The 18,453-nt window shown below is 38.0% G+C and overlaps 1 protein-coding gene and 1 long non-coding RNA gene across 9 annotated transcripts in view; both read left to right on the top strand.

Annotated features, from left to right (window-relative positions):
* Nucleotides 1–18,453, top strand: part of MSRA (methionine sulfoxide reductase A) — a 380,733-nt gene that overhangs the window by 32,667 nt on the left and 329,613 nt on the right. The gene's annotated exons all lie outside the window — the stretch shown is intronic.
* LOC309633704 overlaps nt 2,461–18,453 on the top strand; it is a 62,199-nt gene continuing 46,206 nt past the window's right edge. The window contains exons 1-3 of one of the 2 annotated variants that reach the window (XR_014247671.1): nt 2,461–4,223; nt 4,422–4,496; nt 5,538–11,201. This is a non-coding gene — a long non-coding RNA (uncharacterized lncRNA). Of the gene's footprint in view, nt 4,224–4,421; nt 4,497–5,537; nt 11,202–18,453 lie in introns of those variants that run through there. The other variant, XR_014247670.1, reaches the window with a different exon arrangement.

Raw genomic sequence — 18,453 nt, 5'->3', positions numbered from 1 at the left:
CAAATAACATCATACTCCTTCATGGGTAGTGCAAATACCTTATAATAACAAAATAATCCTAAATCCTCCTTCCTGTCTCTTGAATCATTGCTGTCATTCATTTCACTTATATTGTACATTAGCATACATCAGCATATATACATATATGTATATACATAAGCATATATAATTGAGTACATTATTGCTATTATTTTGAACTGTTATCTGTTAGATCAGTTAAAAATAAGAACAATATAAGTTTTTATTTGACCTTCACTTGTTCCTTCTTCAGTGCTCTTCCTTTCTTTATGTAGATCCAAATTTCTAATCATGAAAGGTGTTGTTTTTGGTTTTGTCAGATGCGATATAAGTGGTTTCTGTCCTTTATTAATATAGTATATTACCTTGATTGATTTTTCTCTGTTGAACCAACCTTGTATTCCTGGTATAATCCTTTTTATGTGTTGCTACATTCAGTTTGTTAGTATTTTGTTCAGAATTTTTCATCTGTATTCATAAGGGATATTGGTCTGTAGTTCTCTTGCAGCATCTTTGTCTGATTTTCTGTATTGTTTTTCTATTCTCTATTTCATTTATTTCCACTCTAGTCTTTATTGTTTCTTCATTGGTTATTTAGGAGCATTATTTAATTTCCATATATTTGTGATTTTCCCAATCTTCTTTTCCTGTTATTGGTTTCTACTTTTATTCCACTGTGGTTGGAGAATTACTTTGTATGATTTCAGTTCCTTTAAATTTATTGAGGCTCGTTTTATGGCCTAACATATTGTTTGTCCTGAAGAGTGTTCTGTGTGCATTTGAGAAGAATGTACATTCTGTTGCTGTTGAGGACAGTACTGTATAGATGTCTGTTAGTTCTAGTTACTTTACAGTGTTGTTCAAGTCTTTTATTTCCTTGCTGAATATCTATCTAGTTATTTTATCCATTATTCAGTTGTGTACTTAAGTCTCTGACTCTTTTTGGAGAATTGTCTATTTGTTGAATTGTCTATTTCTTTAATTATTTCATTTTTTGCTTTATGCATTTTGGGGCTCTTAAGTGTATTTATGTTTATAATGGTTGTATCTTCTTGATTAACTGACCCTTTTTATCATTATAATTGTCCTTATTTTTCTCTAGTAATAATTTTTGTCTTAACATTTATTCTATCTGATCTTAGTATAACCACTCCAGCTTTCTTTTGGTTGCTATTTGTTTGGTATATATTTTTCCATCCTTTTACTTTCAACCTATTTGTTTCTTTAAATCTAAAGTGTGTCTCTTATAGAGAGCATATAGTTGGATCATTTCCTTTTATTCATTCTGCCAGTCTCTGTCTTTTAATTGGAGACTTTAGTTTATTTAAATTTAATTAAATACTAATAAGGTTGGGTTTACTTCTGCCATTTTGCAATTTTCTATATGTCTTTGTCTTTTTTGTTTCTTTGTTCTTCCATTACTGCTTTCTTTTGTGTTAAATAATATTTTTCCATGGTAACAATTTAATTCCCTTGTTGTTTTCTTAGTGATTGCTTTGGGCATTACAGTTAACATCTTAATTTATAACAATCTAATTCAGATTAATACCAACTTAATTTCAGTAGTATATAAAAACTTTGCTCCTTTGTAGCTCTGTTCCATCCCTCCTTTATTCTCTTGTTACAAATGACATCTTCATACATTATGTGCCCATCAACATAGACTTATAATTATTGCTTTATGCTGTTGTCTTTCAAATCGGATAAAAGAAAAAAAAAGTTACAAGCAAAAAATATATTTCTACTGTCTTTAACATTTGCTTCTGTGGTTACCTTTACTTGCGCTCTTTATTTCTTCATGTGGATTTGAGTTGCTGTCTAATCTCCTTTCTTTGCAGCCTGAAGGAAAAGTTCCTTTAGTATTTCTTGTAGGGCAGATCTGCTGGTGATAAACTCTGTTTTTGTTTATCCGGGAATGTCTTAATGTCTCCTTGATTTTTGAAGGAGAGTTTTGCTGACAGAATTCTTGGTGGGTGGTTTTTTCCTTTCAGCACTTTGAATGTGTCATCCCACTGCCTTCTGGCCTCCATGGTTTTCAGTGAGCAGTCAGCTGTTACTCTTATGGAGGCTTCCTTGTACTTGAGTCACTTCCAGCTGCTTTCAAGATTCTCTCTTTGTCTTTAGCTTTCAACAGTTTGATTAGAAATCGCAAATCCACCGTTACCCTGCCCATCAGTCCCTATCTGAAAGGATAGTATGGAACACTTTATCGTTAGTACTTTAATCTGACCCTTATGATATCTCTGTAGCATTTCTCTCATCTATCAACTTTATGATTTAGTAGCATGTGGTTTTGTTTTTCATTATTATATTTCATAGTTTTATAGAACTTCAGAGTGATATTTATGTGACTGATCCCCATAATTCATTCACCTAACAGACTTGTTGAGCCCCTGAATATGAAGGGCTCCATGCAAGACTTTCAGTTTTCTTAGGTAGGTGACAAATGGTCCTGCCTGTGAGGATGACACATTTGATTGGTAGAGGACACATACTCAACAAATTATTATACAGTTAGCATGAAGGTGTACCAAGTATAAACAGAGTGTTTTGGGAGCGCAGAGGAGGAAATTACTGATTTTTATATTTGATAGAAGAGCAAACGAAGGATTATATAGATCAAGCAATTTAAGACCTTGAGGTTACCTAAGTTAGAAGGACTGAGCCAAGGACTAGAACCTACTATTCTGGGTTCTTCCTATGAAACCATGTATAGAGTTTGGCTATTCTGTATTTTCAAGCATCAGAGGTAAAAATGATTTCTTAAGTGAAATATCAGAAAATGATTTGGTAGATGTCAGTGCTGTTGGTGCCCAGATTTGGATACCATACCCAAGTTTCCAGTTTTCAAATATATTATTTGATCCACAAAGGACAGGTACATGTGTGAAGCACAGACCGGCTGTTTTGCTTCAAAAGATGTGCATGCTACAAATAAAAATAAACAGTATTTATTTATACTTATTAATTGTACAAGTATGAATTTAGTTAACAAGTGGCTGTGTTGAAACTTGATTTCAAAATATGAAAAGATGCTTAATTTTACTCAGTCCACTCTTTTTTTCCCTTTTAATTGTGTTTTGAAAATAATTCTTTCCCCCCTTCATCTCCAGTAAAATTTTGGATAAGTACAGTTTATATTAGAGTTTCCTTGAGCATAGGAATTGCTGATCAGTCAGAACTCTGCTCTTTTCCCTTAGGATAAAGCATGACTTATTTGGGCATACAGTTTTAATTTCAGTCTGCATGCCTCCTTTTCTGTTCTCCCATGATTCTTTGCCGCAGGGCAAGGGAAAGCAAGCCTTATAAAAAGAAATACAGTATGTGGTGCTTATTAAAGTTACATACATCTCTTCGCACAGGAGAATTTTAATTTACTGCAGGTTGTGCATATGTCGCACATGGACATTTCTAGGGAACAGATTCCTTATCGCTGAACAGCGAATGGCTTCTAGTACTCCATTATTGCTCCGCGAACATGTTAGTGATGATGATGAAAGGTAGGCTACCATGAAATCCGTAAGGTGATTTGGCAGAAGTCGATGCTGTTGGTGCCAGGATTTGGGTACCGTACCACAGTTTCCTGTTTTCAGATGTATTAATCGATCCGCAAAGGACATCTTTTGGAGACAAGAATTCCGACAGGCTGGCACAGGCTGGACCTCCGCCAAGACTGCTCGGAAGGTTGCCATACTGGGAGCAAAAGAGTGAGAGGGAGAAAGAGAGAGAGGGAAGGGGGAGAGAGGCAGAGGGAGAGCTGAGGAAAGAAAAAAGGCAAGACTTGGCACAGCACAGTCAAATCAGCTTCTTTTGTCTGCTTTCTCGGCTTGAGCTTCAGGAAAGAAAACCGTCCTGGGGTACAGAAAACTCAGAACTTTTGGGTGTTCAAACTTAGAAGGCTTTTTAAGTCTCTTGGGCTATTTGAAAGTGTTGGCACATACAATGACGTTTAGTCACCAGTATTAAGGGAAATAAAAGCCTTTTTCAAAATGAAGCTTCCACAGTGTCCATGCATTTGGGAAATACTGTATTTGATTTTTTGGCATGTATGAGATTATACTATGAGAGACAGGATTGACAATATAGAAGATGGCAAAGGCAAATTTCTAATTAGAGAGACTTAATTTTCTACAAAATAAACTTTGTTCATCAGTACAAACCTGCTTTCAAATCCAATCAGACCTCCTTCGGAATGTGTTCAGAACGTAAGTTTTTAGATTTTATTTTATTTCGTTTTTTCCCATTTGTAGACATTCACTTTTTAAGGACCCTTTCTAAGATTTTATCAACACAGCCAGGAAGTCAGAGTCAAAGTTGTTTTATCCATGTGTTTAAGAAAACGTTTTCTTAAAGCAACAGCTTTTATTTCTGCTGCTTCATGCTGTCCTAACTACATCCCCCAGCAATGAGTGACAACACCGAAGACCAGAAAGGCAAGCTGAAGACACCAGACTTCGCTTGAAGGGCAAACAAGAAATGTGAGCTTGGTCATTATTTTTGTGTGTGTCTTTGCTCTGAACCAGTTTTTGGAGGTGGGTGGGGAGGTGGGTGGGGAGGTGTATGTGTCTAAAAGATGTGTGCGATTAGGGAATTCTCATTGTGAGAAGGAAATGATAAAAGGTAATTTTTATGATGTTGGCAGAAATGGCTGGGAATGGCAGAGAATAGCAATTTAAATCTTTGGGATAAGAAGTAGTGAGCTGTGTTTGCAATACTTGGAGAAAAATTCTATTGTTTTTAGCTGATTAGATTGTATAATTAAACGATGACTATAGCCTGCCTCTCTCAAAATGTTTTAAGTAGAAGGAAAATCTAGAAAGTTCATCAATTTTCTTTCCAATACTACCTGGTGTTTTACTTAGGTATATGCCTGATATCTAATTTCTCAACAATAAATACTTCCTATTAGGCCTGGTTATGGTTGGATTGTGATAGTTCTGCTCTTAAAAATCAGCATTATTATAGGAGAGGTTCACTGTAAGGCACGTACTTTTGTCGACCACCCTCATTGTCAGTGAGGATTCTGTTTCTAAAGAAGAGAGTTTGAGTGGTAGGATTAGGTTCTGACTTCCTGTAATAATATATTTTCTTTTACATTTTATATACTAAAAGAATACAGGAAATTCATATATATTCACATAAGCACTAATCATTTTGGGCAGTATAAAACACTGCTTCAGGATCCATGCTTTTGTTTTGAGTATGTAATCATGAATCTGTGAATCCTTTGAGAAAAGAATTTATTTTGTTGTTTATAGCTTGATATTACTGTACGCCTTAGACAATGAATTGTTTTAAATGGTTTTTATGCTATTTTCATGACAACATCAGCAGTTCTGAGGATGGCATTTAGTATATAAATACGATTTAAAAATATGTGAAATTCATTACAGGTGTTTGCATAGTCCAGCTTAAGTAGTTCCTTCAACTTTTTTACTAATCAACATTTTGATCTTCATTTTATTGAAATCACTGGATGTTCATGTGGGTTGCCAAAATGACAACCTTTGTTTTCTAAGCTTCTTTATACACCACCTCGCTGATGCTCTAAAATGGACGCCAAGACATAAAAGACATGCTGATAGGCACTGGAAGGGATGTTTGCGTGGCTATGGTCTTCCCTTTTGAACTGATCACAGGATCATTCACGCCTACACTAAAAACCAACGATATAGGAAACAAAAGGAAAGTTCAGTAAATAAGTTTAAATTAGAGCTACATTTTAATACAGACCGTCTTATTACCGATTTATATTTACTTTCATTTACTTCTTAAACGTTTGACATAACCCCTGGTCATTTAGGTTTGCTAAATGTATAACTTCTTTTGTTTATTTAAGACTATTTTCCCTTTAAGGTAAAAGAATTATTTGTTAGAAGTTATTTCATAACTTCTTTACAGCGAACTCAGTAAGAACAAACTTATATCCAGACTATTTTATGTCCAGCTATTTTCTAACAGTATAATTAAAAATTAGTGAATTGAAAAACAAAGATACCAGAACATACCTTAAAAATAATAAATTTTTCGCTACTCGTAAAGTTACATGTTATAGTGTTTATTAGACTTAAGATTTGATAATAGATATTAGCTGTTATACCCAGTAAAGTTTCTTACTAATATATTCTCTGTGGCCTACTTGTTATATATCTTAAAGTGAAAAAAGTCCTGTATTAAGATGCTCCGTGTTAATTGGATATAATAGAGACTCTTTGTATAACCTTTTTTCAAAGGTGTGTTTAAGAAGTGGTGTTGATTACATTGTCAACACGTGCATTTAAAGTTTAATGTAATGTATTCTTCTTTACATTTAGACCTTTCATTTTACAAACACGTTGACATTTAGGTTATAAATTATTTCCAGATTAGTATTAATATTTCAAATCTTATTTTAAAGTGTGTAAATACTAGTGATATGATTGTAAGTGAACTCTATCTCAGCGTTTATTTGTTGTAGTTTGTATTATATCATATTTTGAAGTAGAATTATTAAGACAGAAATAGATTAATATTTAACTGCTTCTTGATGCCTATTATTAAGTCCCATTTAGATATACCTGAACATACAAGTGCATAATGCTGTAAACTAATGCAAACCTCTCAGGGGGCTTTAGTCCAACATTTTATAATTATTCACTCATTTATTCATTTATTGAACAAATGTTTATTGAGTACCCACTCAAGTATGCTAATATTTTATTGATTTTGGGTAACAGGGAAGGAAGCCACATACATGGTTGGAAGAGAGAATAGATTTCAAATAGAGCCACAAAAGCCTAGGGAGAGAAGAGCACTACTGTAATGAGATTTATTTCACTAGGTTAAAGTATGTTCACGTTTGTCGTACAATATACGTAGTGTCGTGTTTGTTGTAAAACAATCAGGAGATTAGTGGTAGGTAGTCTGTACAGCTGTGAGAATTCTGTTTTACAATTATTTAGGTTTTTGCACCTTATTGACCAGAAACCTTCAGTTGTTCAAGTCTTTGATGGACGTGTAAAATAAGCAATTCAAATGTTGAGAGGAAGAAATTAAATAGGGACGATTGAACCACCGGTCACATGCTAGAATTTTATATATGTCCAAGCAGGTGTCATTGAACCTTTGAAGATGTAGCTACAACATAAATAATAGTCGCTTCTTTATGAGGGATTTTTTCCCTTTCCTTTGTTTTCTTTTGTGAGAAAGAGGAAGAAGAGGAGGCCAACCCCACATCCGTAAGCCAGCATGGTCCTTAGAAAGTAAGTTTGCTAGAGGGCGGTGTACTTTAAATGGACCAATCAGTTCACGTTCTGTGTTCTCTAGTGTTTCGTTTTGTTTCAGTTTTTTCCTAAGCTTTGTTCACTAACATAAAGACTCATAGGCATAAAACATCTCGTGACTCTAGACATAGGGGAATATTTAACTTAGTGGTCTAACTTTATGCCACGCAGTTGGTCTCCAGTATGAAGAGAAGGTATAGGTTCATATTCTGAAGAGGAGATAAAAGTCCCATGAGCCAGGGAGCTGAGCTTGGAGGCGTTTGTGGTGGCCACGACCTGTGTCAGGGCTGGTGGCCGATGGAATGGAGATGAGAAATGTTTCAGCTGCAGGTGTGCGCTGCTGAAGTCATTCCGCGAGTGTTCCCAAAGGCGCTCTGAGCCGGGCACCATGTGGGATGTAGGGGATACAAAGATAGACTCTCTCTGCCCGTAAGGGATTCATGGTCTAGTTGTGGGGAGGGGGGAGATCAGAATAACTGACAACTGTATAGCCCTTCACAGTTTACCAAAGGCTCTCACCCGTTATCTCGTTTAATCCTGGCAACAATGCCCGGCACAGGAGCCGGTACGTAATGGCCGCCCCAGAAGGATTCATGGAAGGAATAAGCCAGGTTGTGAACCAGTTAATTGTCTTCTTGAGTCTTATTTGATGAAGAGAATTCTTCCCCTTCATGCTTTTATCTTGAGTCTGTGTTGCTGGTTACAGGTTTAGGGGGGTGAAGTGTAGGGCTGCATTCTTCGTGACCAAGTTAGAATCCCCGTGTTTGCCACTGCGGACAATACAGAACAAGGACTTGACTGGTCACAGCGGCCCTGACCAGTCCTTCCGAACAGCTCTTCCCTCCGCCAGCCCTCCATCGTCTCTCACTCTCCCGCTCCTAGTTTCCCCGAAGCTCCCAGAACCGTAACTTAGGCCTTGGTGGAGTGGCCTCAGCATGGAACAGACCAGCGTGAGTGTGGGAAGAAGGCTGGGGGCACTGCTGAGTGGCTGGCTTCAGTCCTGTCACTAACTTTACTAGGCGAGTGAGGGTGGATGTGGGGTCTTGGGGTTAGACTGGAATATCAGAAACGGCCAGCTTCGAGGGTGTGTGAGACATGATGAAGGGTTGCTGAGGCCAGTTCATGTTGAACAGCATCTTTCCAGGTCTTTCTCCAGGGGTGTTTTGAGGCCCAGGAGAGGGAGGGGCAGGTCAGGACCATTGTGAACAAGTGTGTACTGCAGGGGTGCGCCCTGTGCCTTGGTCGGCCAGAGGAAGGTACTAAGTCATTGCAGGTGTGAGCAGTAGCCCTGGAGAGAATGGGCATGGGTTGAGTCCAAGCTTGGAGTTGGAATAGCAGGAATGGTAGAAGGTCTGAGGGTTTGGGGTGGGGAGGGCAGCATTCCAGCATTTGATGTTGGGGTCCAGCTGGGGTAGGAGATGTGATTGGAAGAGCTCCAGAGAACATGGTGAAATAGGGAGAGATGAATATATAGAAATTCTGGTAAAGTGAAAGAAAAGGTTCAGAGAATACTGAAGTTAGTAGTTCTTTCTGCAACCCAACAGGTTGTGACTAATAATAATAATACCAACTGCAGATCCTCTCTTAGTTTGGTCATTGGTTGTGTTAAGGTTATTTTATTTCTTTAAAAGCAAGGGTAGAGAAGGAAAAAGTTTACCTGTTTGTGTTCTGTATTCCACAAGGTTATAAGAATTTAAATTCTCTCTTCTATTTTACAGTTACGAATCTCTTGGTCCTGTATAATCAGAATACACCTAATGTGTGGATCTTGACGTTTTATGGAAAATATTTTGGTATTATAGTTCGGCTTTTGAGGAATTAGCCCCTCTATAGTGATGCCATCCTTTTCATCCCATATGTCAGAACCATTTATATCTCTTTTTTCATTAGACACTGTAAGTGATTTTCCCCTACTTGAGAAGATCAAATTGTTCTCAGACTCAGGACTGCTTTATCCTGGTGCCTTTGAAACAGTCCTTTACCGTCATGGCTTAGAGGGAATGGGGTTCAGAGTCTCACCAGCCTCAGGTTGAAGTTTGACTCCATTTTATACTTGTTGAACTTTGGTCAAGGTATATAAATTCAGCTTCTTCATGTATAAAACAGGGATCATGCTACCTTCCTCAAAGGCTGTTGGGAGGAGAGATAAGGAAATATATGCAAAGCTCTTAGTATAATATCTGGTACATAGTAAGTACTCAGTAAATGCTAGATATTGTTATTTTTTAAAATTGTGGTAAAAATACGTAACATAAAATTTACCATCTTAACTATCTTTAAGTGTTCAGTTTGGTGGCATTAAGTATATTCATTTGTTTTTTTTGGTGCTGTCACCACCATAATCCATCCACAGAAATATTTTCCTCTTACAAAACTGATACTCTGTACCTATTAAACAACAACTTCCTGTTCTCCCTCCTCCTAGGTCCCTGGCAACCCCCATTTTACTTTCTGTCTCTATGAATTTGACTTCTTTAGGTACTGCATGTAAGTGGTATCATACTGTATTTGTGACTGGATATTTCACTTAGCATAATGTCCTCAAGGTTCATTCATGCTGTGGCACGTGTCAGAATGTCCTTCCTTTTTAAGGCTGAATAATATTCCATTGTATATATATACCACATTCTGTTTACCTGTTCGTTTGTCAATGGACACTTGGGTTGTTTCCACCTTTGGCTATTATGAATAGTGCTGCTTTGAGTGTGGGTGTACAAATATCTGTATGAGTCTCTGCTTTCAATTCTTTTGGGTATATACCCAGAAGTGGAATTGCTGGGTCAATAGGCAGTATTAGTCCTCACAGCAGTTGATGCTTTTTGAAAAGCTTATTGTAAACTGAAATGCTGTAAGTTGAAGTAGAATTTCCAGCATAGATAATGGTAAAATATTAGACTTGACTTAAGAGCTCATGACGTCTAACTTTTTGTGGAAATAACCCAAACACCACATTCGTCATCTGTAAATTATTTTATAGTATGGAGTTTTGCATGGTGCGTTAATCAGGACAATGCTCTAATGACTCACATAAAATAGTATTTGTACATTATCATGGAATAAAAAGTCATATTTCATTTTTAACACAAAGTATTAACATTACCATTAATGCATTCTTACCATTTCTTTTTTTTTTTAATCGAAGTATAGTTGATTTACAATGTTGTGTTAGTTTTTGGTGTACAGCAGAGTGATTCAGTTATACCTATATATATCTATTCTTTTTCAGATTATTTTCCATTATAAGTTATTACAAGATATTGAATATCATTCCCTGTGCTATACAGTAGGACCTTGTTATTGCATTCTTGCCATTTCTTTTTAGAGATCTTTCTTTAGCCATTCTTTTAGGACAGGTCTGCTGGAAACAAGTCTCTTGGTTTTCCTTCATCTGAGAACGTCTTATGTCCCTTTTTTCCTGAAGGATATTTTTGCTGGATATAGAATTCTGGGCTAATAGCTTTTTTTTTTTTTTTTTCCCCCCCCAGCACTTGAAAAATGTTGTGCCACTTCCTTCTGATTCTGTGGTTTCTGATGAGAAACTGCTGTCATTCCAGTTGTTTTCCCTTCTAGGTAAAATGTTTCCCTCTCTCTACTTTCACAGTCTTTCGCTTTGTCTCTGATTTTCAAAGAGTTTGATTATGATGTGTCTTGGCATGGATTTCTTTGGATTTATCCCACGGTTCACTCAGCTTCTTGGATATGTAGGTTTATGTCTTTTGCCAAATTTTTAGGGTTTTCAGCCATAATTTCTTTGAGTCCATTTTTAGGCCTGCCTTCTTTCTCCTTTCCTTCCTGGACTTGGATGATACGAATGATAGATTTTTTTTGGTTATGGTCCTACAGGTGCTTGACACTGATCATTTTTTTTTTTCAGTCTGTTCTTTCTTTATTGTTCATATTGGGTAATTTCTATTGTTCCTGTCTTCAGGTTCACTGATTCTTTCCTCTGTCACTCTCATTCTGTGATTGAGCCTATCTAGTGAGTTTTAATTTGTATTTTATCTGCCATTTCTTCGCTGAGACCTTCTATTTTTTCATTTGTTTAATGTGCTTGTTGAAACAGTTTTATGATAGCTGCTTTAAAATCCTTGTCGGATAATTCCCGCATCTGTGTCATTTTGGTGCTGGCATCAGTAATTGTCTTTTTCCCATTTGGGTTGAGATTTTCCTTGTTCTTGGTATGATGAGTGATTGTGATTATATCCTGGATGTTTGGGGTGTTACGTTATAAGACTGTGGATCTTGCTTAAGTCTTCTGTTTTAATAGAACTCCTCTGAGTCTCTGACAGCAGGGAAGAGGAGGCACTCCCTCATTACTGCGAGGTTGGGGAGGAAAGTCCAGGTTCCTCATTGGCCTTTATTTACAGCCTGGGTGGGAGGGGTACCTTGTTAACTGCTAGTGGTGTTGAAGTTCAGGTTCCCCTAGGTGATACTGTTATTTATATCTTTTTGTACTTGGTAAAATAACCTGAACAGTCCCTGAGCTGTGTATTCCTTAAATTTAGCTTATATTGTTGGTGCTACTTATATTTGATAATTTATTTAATGATATTTAAATTCTCAAATTAAAGACTAGGTCCTCTCTAATCACTAGCTTCCCTAAGATTGGTATGTGTTTACCATGAGCACACTGAATAAAAGATTTTATGTGAAGAAACAAGATTATAGTTTCCAGTTTATTAACTTTGAAAATTTATCTTTAAAAGGAGGGAAAAGCCTGCCTGTGCAAGGTTTCCATTTTTCCTGTTAATAACATGCTAGATTTTATCAGACTTCTGTAACTTATTTTTAGAAGAGGTCAGTATATTAGAAATAGAATAAATGGATATGACTGGTGGCTTTAAAAATTTCAGTGGTAAAGTATTTCATTTCATTTACTAACTTAACACCTGTGGTTTCGGGTAGATAATGCAGATCTTGAGGATGATGCATTTGTCTTTAGAAAAATAGATTTTCAGGGTTCTTAATGGTCACCTGAGGTAGAGTAATGACAGTACTGAAGCCCAGGACTAGATCACTTACTAAGTAGGTGATCTTGGGAAAATCTCCAGAACTATAAAGGTTGCCTTTTCTTCTCAGAAAAATGGATGTCATAATACCTAAATCAAAAGGTTAAGAATATTAAATGAGGCAATATGCCTGAAAGCAATTTAACTGATAGATATTACACAAATATGAAAGATAGTTATCTAGTCAAGCTACTTCAAGCATGTGACTGATGGGTAAAGATAATGTACCTGATTCTGTATGATTTCTAGCTCTGTGTGCCAGTAGACCATGGGTTACACATATATTTTTAAAATGCTTTAAAAAGTTTTAATTATGAAAACCTTTCGAACACACAGTTAAGTATTTAACAAAAAGAATACCCATGCACTCATTATCCAGAACTAGCAAATGCCATATTTATTTGCTTCAGGTTCTTTTTTTTTTTTAAAGAGAATGAAACATTAGGGATATAAGTAAAACCTTATTCTCTCATCCCTGAAATGGGTGTAGAACATTTCCATGTACATTTTTGTAGTATTATTGAATACATATATACTAAATAATGTACGAGAAATATATTTATATATATATAGCCATAAACAATGTAACTTGTTTTACATAATTTAAAATGTATATAAATGATTTTATACTGTTGCTATCCTTTTGCAAATGAAATTGGATATTTTTGAGATTTATCCATGTTGCTACTGTAGGTCTGATGCTGCAGAGTATTTCGTTTTAGTTTATCCATTCTTCTGTTGATGGACATTTAATTTTTTGCCTTGTGCTGACTGTGCTATAACCGCCAACTGGCACATGCCTTTTACACATATTTGTGATCTCTAGGGGAATTACCTAGAAATGGAGCTGAGTTGCCAAATATGTCAACTTTACTCAGCATTGCCAAGTTACTCTTCAAAGCATTCATACCAGGTAACATCCCTGCACTAGGGCATCAAAGTTCTCATATCTCTATATCACCAATACTTGGCGGTATCAGACTTTGAAAATTTTATCAGTCTAATGTACAAGAAATATATTGCTGTTACTTTTGTTTGTGTTGCTGATTACTTATGAGATCGAGCATCTTTTTATGCTGACAGTCTAGATTTCCTTTTCTGTACATTCTCTCTTCATACCCTTTGTACATTTTTGTTTTGAGCTGTTTTATTCTTATTAATTTGTAGTCTATTTCATATACCTTTTGGGGGGTACATTTTATATACCAAAGTATATACCAATCCTTTATTATATGGGTTAAAAATATCTTCTCAATGTTTGGCTTGATTTTTAATTTTCCTTATGGTGACTTTTTAAAAAATAATTAATTAATTAATTAATTAATTTTTGGCCGCATTGGGTCTTTGTTGCTGCGTGTGGGCTTTCTCTAGTTGCTGCGAGCAGGGCTACCGTTTCTTGTGGTGCGCAGGCTTCTCACTGCGGTAGCTTCTCTTGTTGCGGAGCACGGGCTCTAGGTGCACGGGCTTCAGTAGTTGTGGCGCACGGGCTTAGTTGCTCCGCAGCACGTGGGATCTTCCCGGACCAGGGCTCAAACCCATGTCCCCTGCATTGGCAGGCGGATTCTTAACCGCTGCGCCACCAGAGAAGTCCCTATGGTGACTTTTGAAGTAAACTATTGGTATATGTTTGAAAAATTGGAATGCTTTCAGTTTTCATTTTCAAAGATGATTTTAATGATAATATTTACACCCCTTGCTTTTGGACATGGCAGAGAGGGCTAGTGGGACTAATGTCTCTTTGAATGTTCCAGAATTTTATCCCTTTAATTAATATTTAGAGGATAAAGTTTTTATTTGTGGTGTAGATTTTTGGTCAGTGGAAATCTTTGGCCAGATTCCCAGTTCCTCAGCTCCAGTTCTTGAATTAGTGACTGCTGGGAAGTTTTATTTTGCTGTTTGCAGATCCTCCTGAGCCCGCCGGTAAGATGGGCACGTTCCTGTTGCATCAGCAGCATCACCAAAGAGGAGCTCTCAGACCCTTAGAGAGAATGTTCTGTTGATCTGCTTACACTGATTTCTATACAGTGAATAATCTCGGTGCAATAAGCACTTTCTCCTTTCCCTCACCAGTCCTCTTGCTAACAAAATAACTTAATTGAGAAATTCAAACTGTTGGGGCAAGGGAGATTGAGTTGTGGCTGAGGCTCCTTGTGTATCTTTTGTGGTGCAATCAAGTAGCACTTATTCCCCAACTTTCCATAGCCACCCCGCCTAAACAAAACCCACCTAATCTCCCAAATCGCTTTGCAAAACAAAAGAACACACAGAAGGTCCAGAAACCGGGAGGACTGAGGCGGATGGTGAGTGTCGTGTGTGTGACACGCCCTCTCCTTTCCCTGCTCCTTGCGATTTACATGGAGCTGTTTGGAGATTATGTGTCTGTTTTAAAATCTGCTTGTGAAAGTGTGCTCCCAGGGCAAGCTTGGTTGTTCAGGCCATGTGGCACCGCTGTCTGTCGGATGGTGGTTCATCCATAACTGAGGGTAAAGTTCTAGGTAGCAGTTAACAGCAATACTGCACTTGCAAATCCAGACCTTAAGGCAAGCATCCCGACCTGGACTTTTCAGCCTTGCTTTTTTTTTTTTTTTTTTTTCCTTCCAGTTTTATTGAGATATAATTGACACTGTATCAGTTTAAGGTATACAGCATAATGATGTAACTTACACACACCATGAGATGATTACCGCAGTAGGTTTAGTGAACGTCTACGATCTCATACAGATACAACATCAAAGAGATAGAAAAAATATTTTTCCCTTGCGATAAGAAGTCTTAGGATTTACTCTCTCAACACCTTTAATGTGTGACATACAAGTGGCGTTAATTATATTTAGCATGTTGTACATCACAGCCCCAGTACTTACTTATAACTGGAAGTTTGGGCCTTTTGACCGCCTTCATCCTGTCCCCCTCTCCCCATCATCCCCCCACACCCACAAATCTGATCTCTGTTTCTGTGATTGATTGTTTTTGAAGTATAATTGACCTACAACACTATGTTAGTTTCTGGTGTACAACACAGTGATTCAGTATTTCTATACATTTTAAAGTGATCACCACCAGACTCACCTTTCTTAAGGGCAGTGGCCACGTGCTTTGCTCAATGCATGTTTGCCTTATTACACTTGTGAGCTATTTAGTGCAGTGAATGAGCCTCCCAACAGCACAGAGGGAAGCCAGCTACATGTCCTCTCGTTGGCTAAGCTTTGACATTTCTTCCTTCTCCCACTTACTGAATTCTTCCCTGGAATCAGCATTTGACACCAGTCACCATCTCTGTGTCACTTCTCCACTGTTTAGAAGTTTGGGGAAAACTTTAATAAAGAATATGTGAAAATAACGACTATCTTTTGTTCAGTTAGAAACTTTGTTTTCTCTACATCTACAGCCTAAGTTACTGCAACGGTGTGAGACACACACACACAGTACACACAGCACACCCATTTCAGGCGTGCAAATTGAGGCTCAGAGAGGTGAGGTGCAGTGCCTGGCCTAGTTAATGACAACACTAGGGCTCAATCAGGTCTTCTGCCTCCAAATCCCTTGTTCATTCCATTATTTGGCATTTGTTCCCTCTGTGATGGGGTCACTAGGCGGAGAGTAAGCTGCTACTATTGTGGTAGCTCTTCCATATACCACTTGGGGCTGTGTACTGAGGTTAGTCCTCTGCCCTTCATTCATTCATTCATTCATTCAAGCACTCAATTCATCATTCATTTAATATCTGAGTGTCTGTGAGAGCTAAGCGATGAGGATACAGTAATGGATAAAACAGAAACAACACCCTCTGCCCTCATGGAGCCTGTAGTAAAGTGGTGAAGAAAGACCACAGACAAGTCAATTCAATCAAGTGTAATGATGGGTATGACAGGAGAAGAGGGTCCTGTTTAAAAAGTCTTCTTTCCCTCTTCAAATAAAGGGAGAATAATTAATATCCATGTACTTTAAAGAACATGGACCTCTTCAGATGTGAGACTCTTCTGCCTTTTTAAAATATGACATCGAGTATGGAGCCATAAGATAAACAAAGACGTCAGAATTTTAGAATCCTAGAGGTCATTTAGTTTGCCTCCTTGTAGCCAAACCAATGGGAATCTCCTTTCTTAGCCTCCTGAGAAGCAGATCCTAGACTCTCTAGGCTGTAGTTTCCCATGCTAGACAGCACCTAGCACAGAGGTGAATGATGAATTATTCTGTGTGTCTCTGGCTCAGAACCTTCTCCACACTTAATCTCCATCTAGATTCCTTTTAATGCTTCGGAATCACAGATCAGTGTAGATGAACTTTGTTTGGTTATTTCTGGGATATGTGTTAGGAAAAGAAAAAAAAAAAAAAAAAACCACGAAAACGCAACTTGCAGTTTAAATAAAGAAAAATGAGTTTTACTTCCAAGAGAGCTTATGCCATTTTCTTAATGCTTATTCTTCTTTGGAGAGCTCATTATTGAACAGAGCGTGACAGTAGTTTACTGAGGTGCATGTGTCGTGTCCGGGCCAGGGGATGAGTTAGAGCACTGATAAAGGCCAGAGCAGTGGGCAGAACTGTACCTGAATTACCCCCAGATAGTTGCCAAGCTATTCTGCTTTTTTTAAGACCTCCAGAGAGCATCCCTAATCGACTCTAGTTTCCCTTTTCTGTGTTTAATAACCTTCGCTGTCAGGAACGTCTTCCTCCTATTTAACCCAGTTTTCCCTTGCCACAGTTCAATCCCATTTCTCTTGTTGTCCTTGGTGGCGAAAGAATAGCAGGTCGTTATCTTCTCCATAGTATCCTTAATGTTCTTGAAGGGCCTGGGGAAGTTTTCCCTAAGTGGGCACTTCTCCCAGTGAAATAAACATACTCCTGTTTCCCCTCCCTGACCCCCCTTCTCTGGGGTCCTATTTGGAAGTATAATCTCTGACATGTTGCTCTGAAGTGTCTGGTCCAAAGAGTCACATCAGGCCTGTCTTGAGACATCCATCGATTCCGTCTTTACTCAAAGAGCAAGATCCTTGTCACCTCCTGGGCTATGCGTTCATTCGACGTGGCTGCGGTCTGTTGTCCCCCCTCCAGATGTGAGGTGTGAAGGGGGCAGAGGCTGAAGGGGACGTGACGAGGAGTTCCCCTCTCTGACTTACACCTAGAGGGAGGGACCAGAATGCTTCTTGCCCCTCCTGGTCCTTCTGATAGTCTATCGATTGTGCCTGCTGGTTTCTCTTTTCCACAAAAATGTTTTATTCTGATTGACATTTTGGTACATTTTGGATTTCCGTTGGCCTCATCCCGAGAACAATATGGCACATCAGTAAAGTTGGCATTATCCTGTTACCCGTGCTCTCCTCACTCTTGATTCAGTTTTACAGATGCCGCAAGGGAAGTTGGAACATAAACTTTGCTATGTAAGTGATGAGTGAAGGTGTCTTTCCCATCAGGTTCTGTACAGTCCTCATGAGGGGGTGAGATTGATTTTGTATCTCCCCAGCACTCAGCAGAAATGCCTGATGCGTTTTAAACAGATTTCGTGACTCTTGGTTGGTTGTCAAATGAGTTACTGGGAAATTGCCTTCATTTTGTGTTTTTAGGTTTCTGTCTCCTCACCCCTTCTACCTAAACATAAGAGCAGCTCCAAGCCTTCGCCCGGCTGCCGGTGCAGGCAGCCTCCCACCTCGGCTGCCAGGCTTTTAGCAGATGAAATAAAAATCTATTTATAGCTGGTCTCTGATGGATTTCCTCCCTACCTGTGGTAGTGCTCCATCAGCAGGTGTACTGAACAGATGGAGAGGGGTTTTCATTTTTTTCAGTTCAATTAGATCAACTCTCTGGGTTCAGACCAGTACACTCCCTTCCTCACTTAGTTTCTTCTTCTTGGCATTAAAATTGTTGAGCATGGCAAAACACGAATTAAGACCAGGAAGTAAAACGCGTATAGCGCCTGCCTTTCAGATAAATACTTCGGCAGAGAGACTGCATTTGACATCAGATGAAAAATCAGTTTTAACCCCTTTCTTCCTAGTGCTCAACTTTATCGTTATTTAAGTTAATATTTGGAGTGCTAAAATGCTGGAGTATAAACGCTTTCTTTTTTCTTACGATGTACTTTTAGCATTTGAACTTAACACATTTTGAAATATACTGTTTTTGAGGTAACACTTTGTCTCTGATAGTTCAGTGGATATTACAGAGAA

The sequence above is a fragment of the Balaenoptera borealis genome (assembly GCF_965194805.1).
Source record: "Balaenoptera borealis genome assembly, chromosome: 8".
NCBI lineage: Eukaryota > Metazoa > Chordata > Mammalia > Artiodactyla > Balaenopteridae > Balaenoptera > Balaenoptera borealis.
This window is presented reverse-complemented; position numbering and strand designations above follow the sequence as displayed.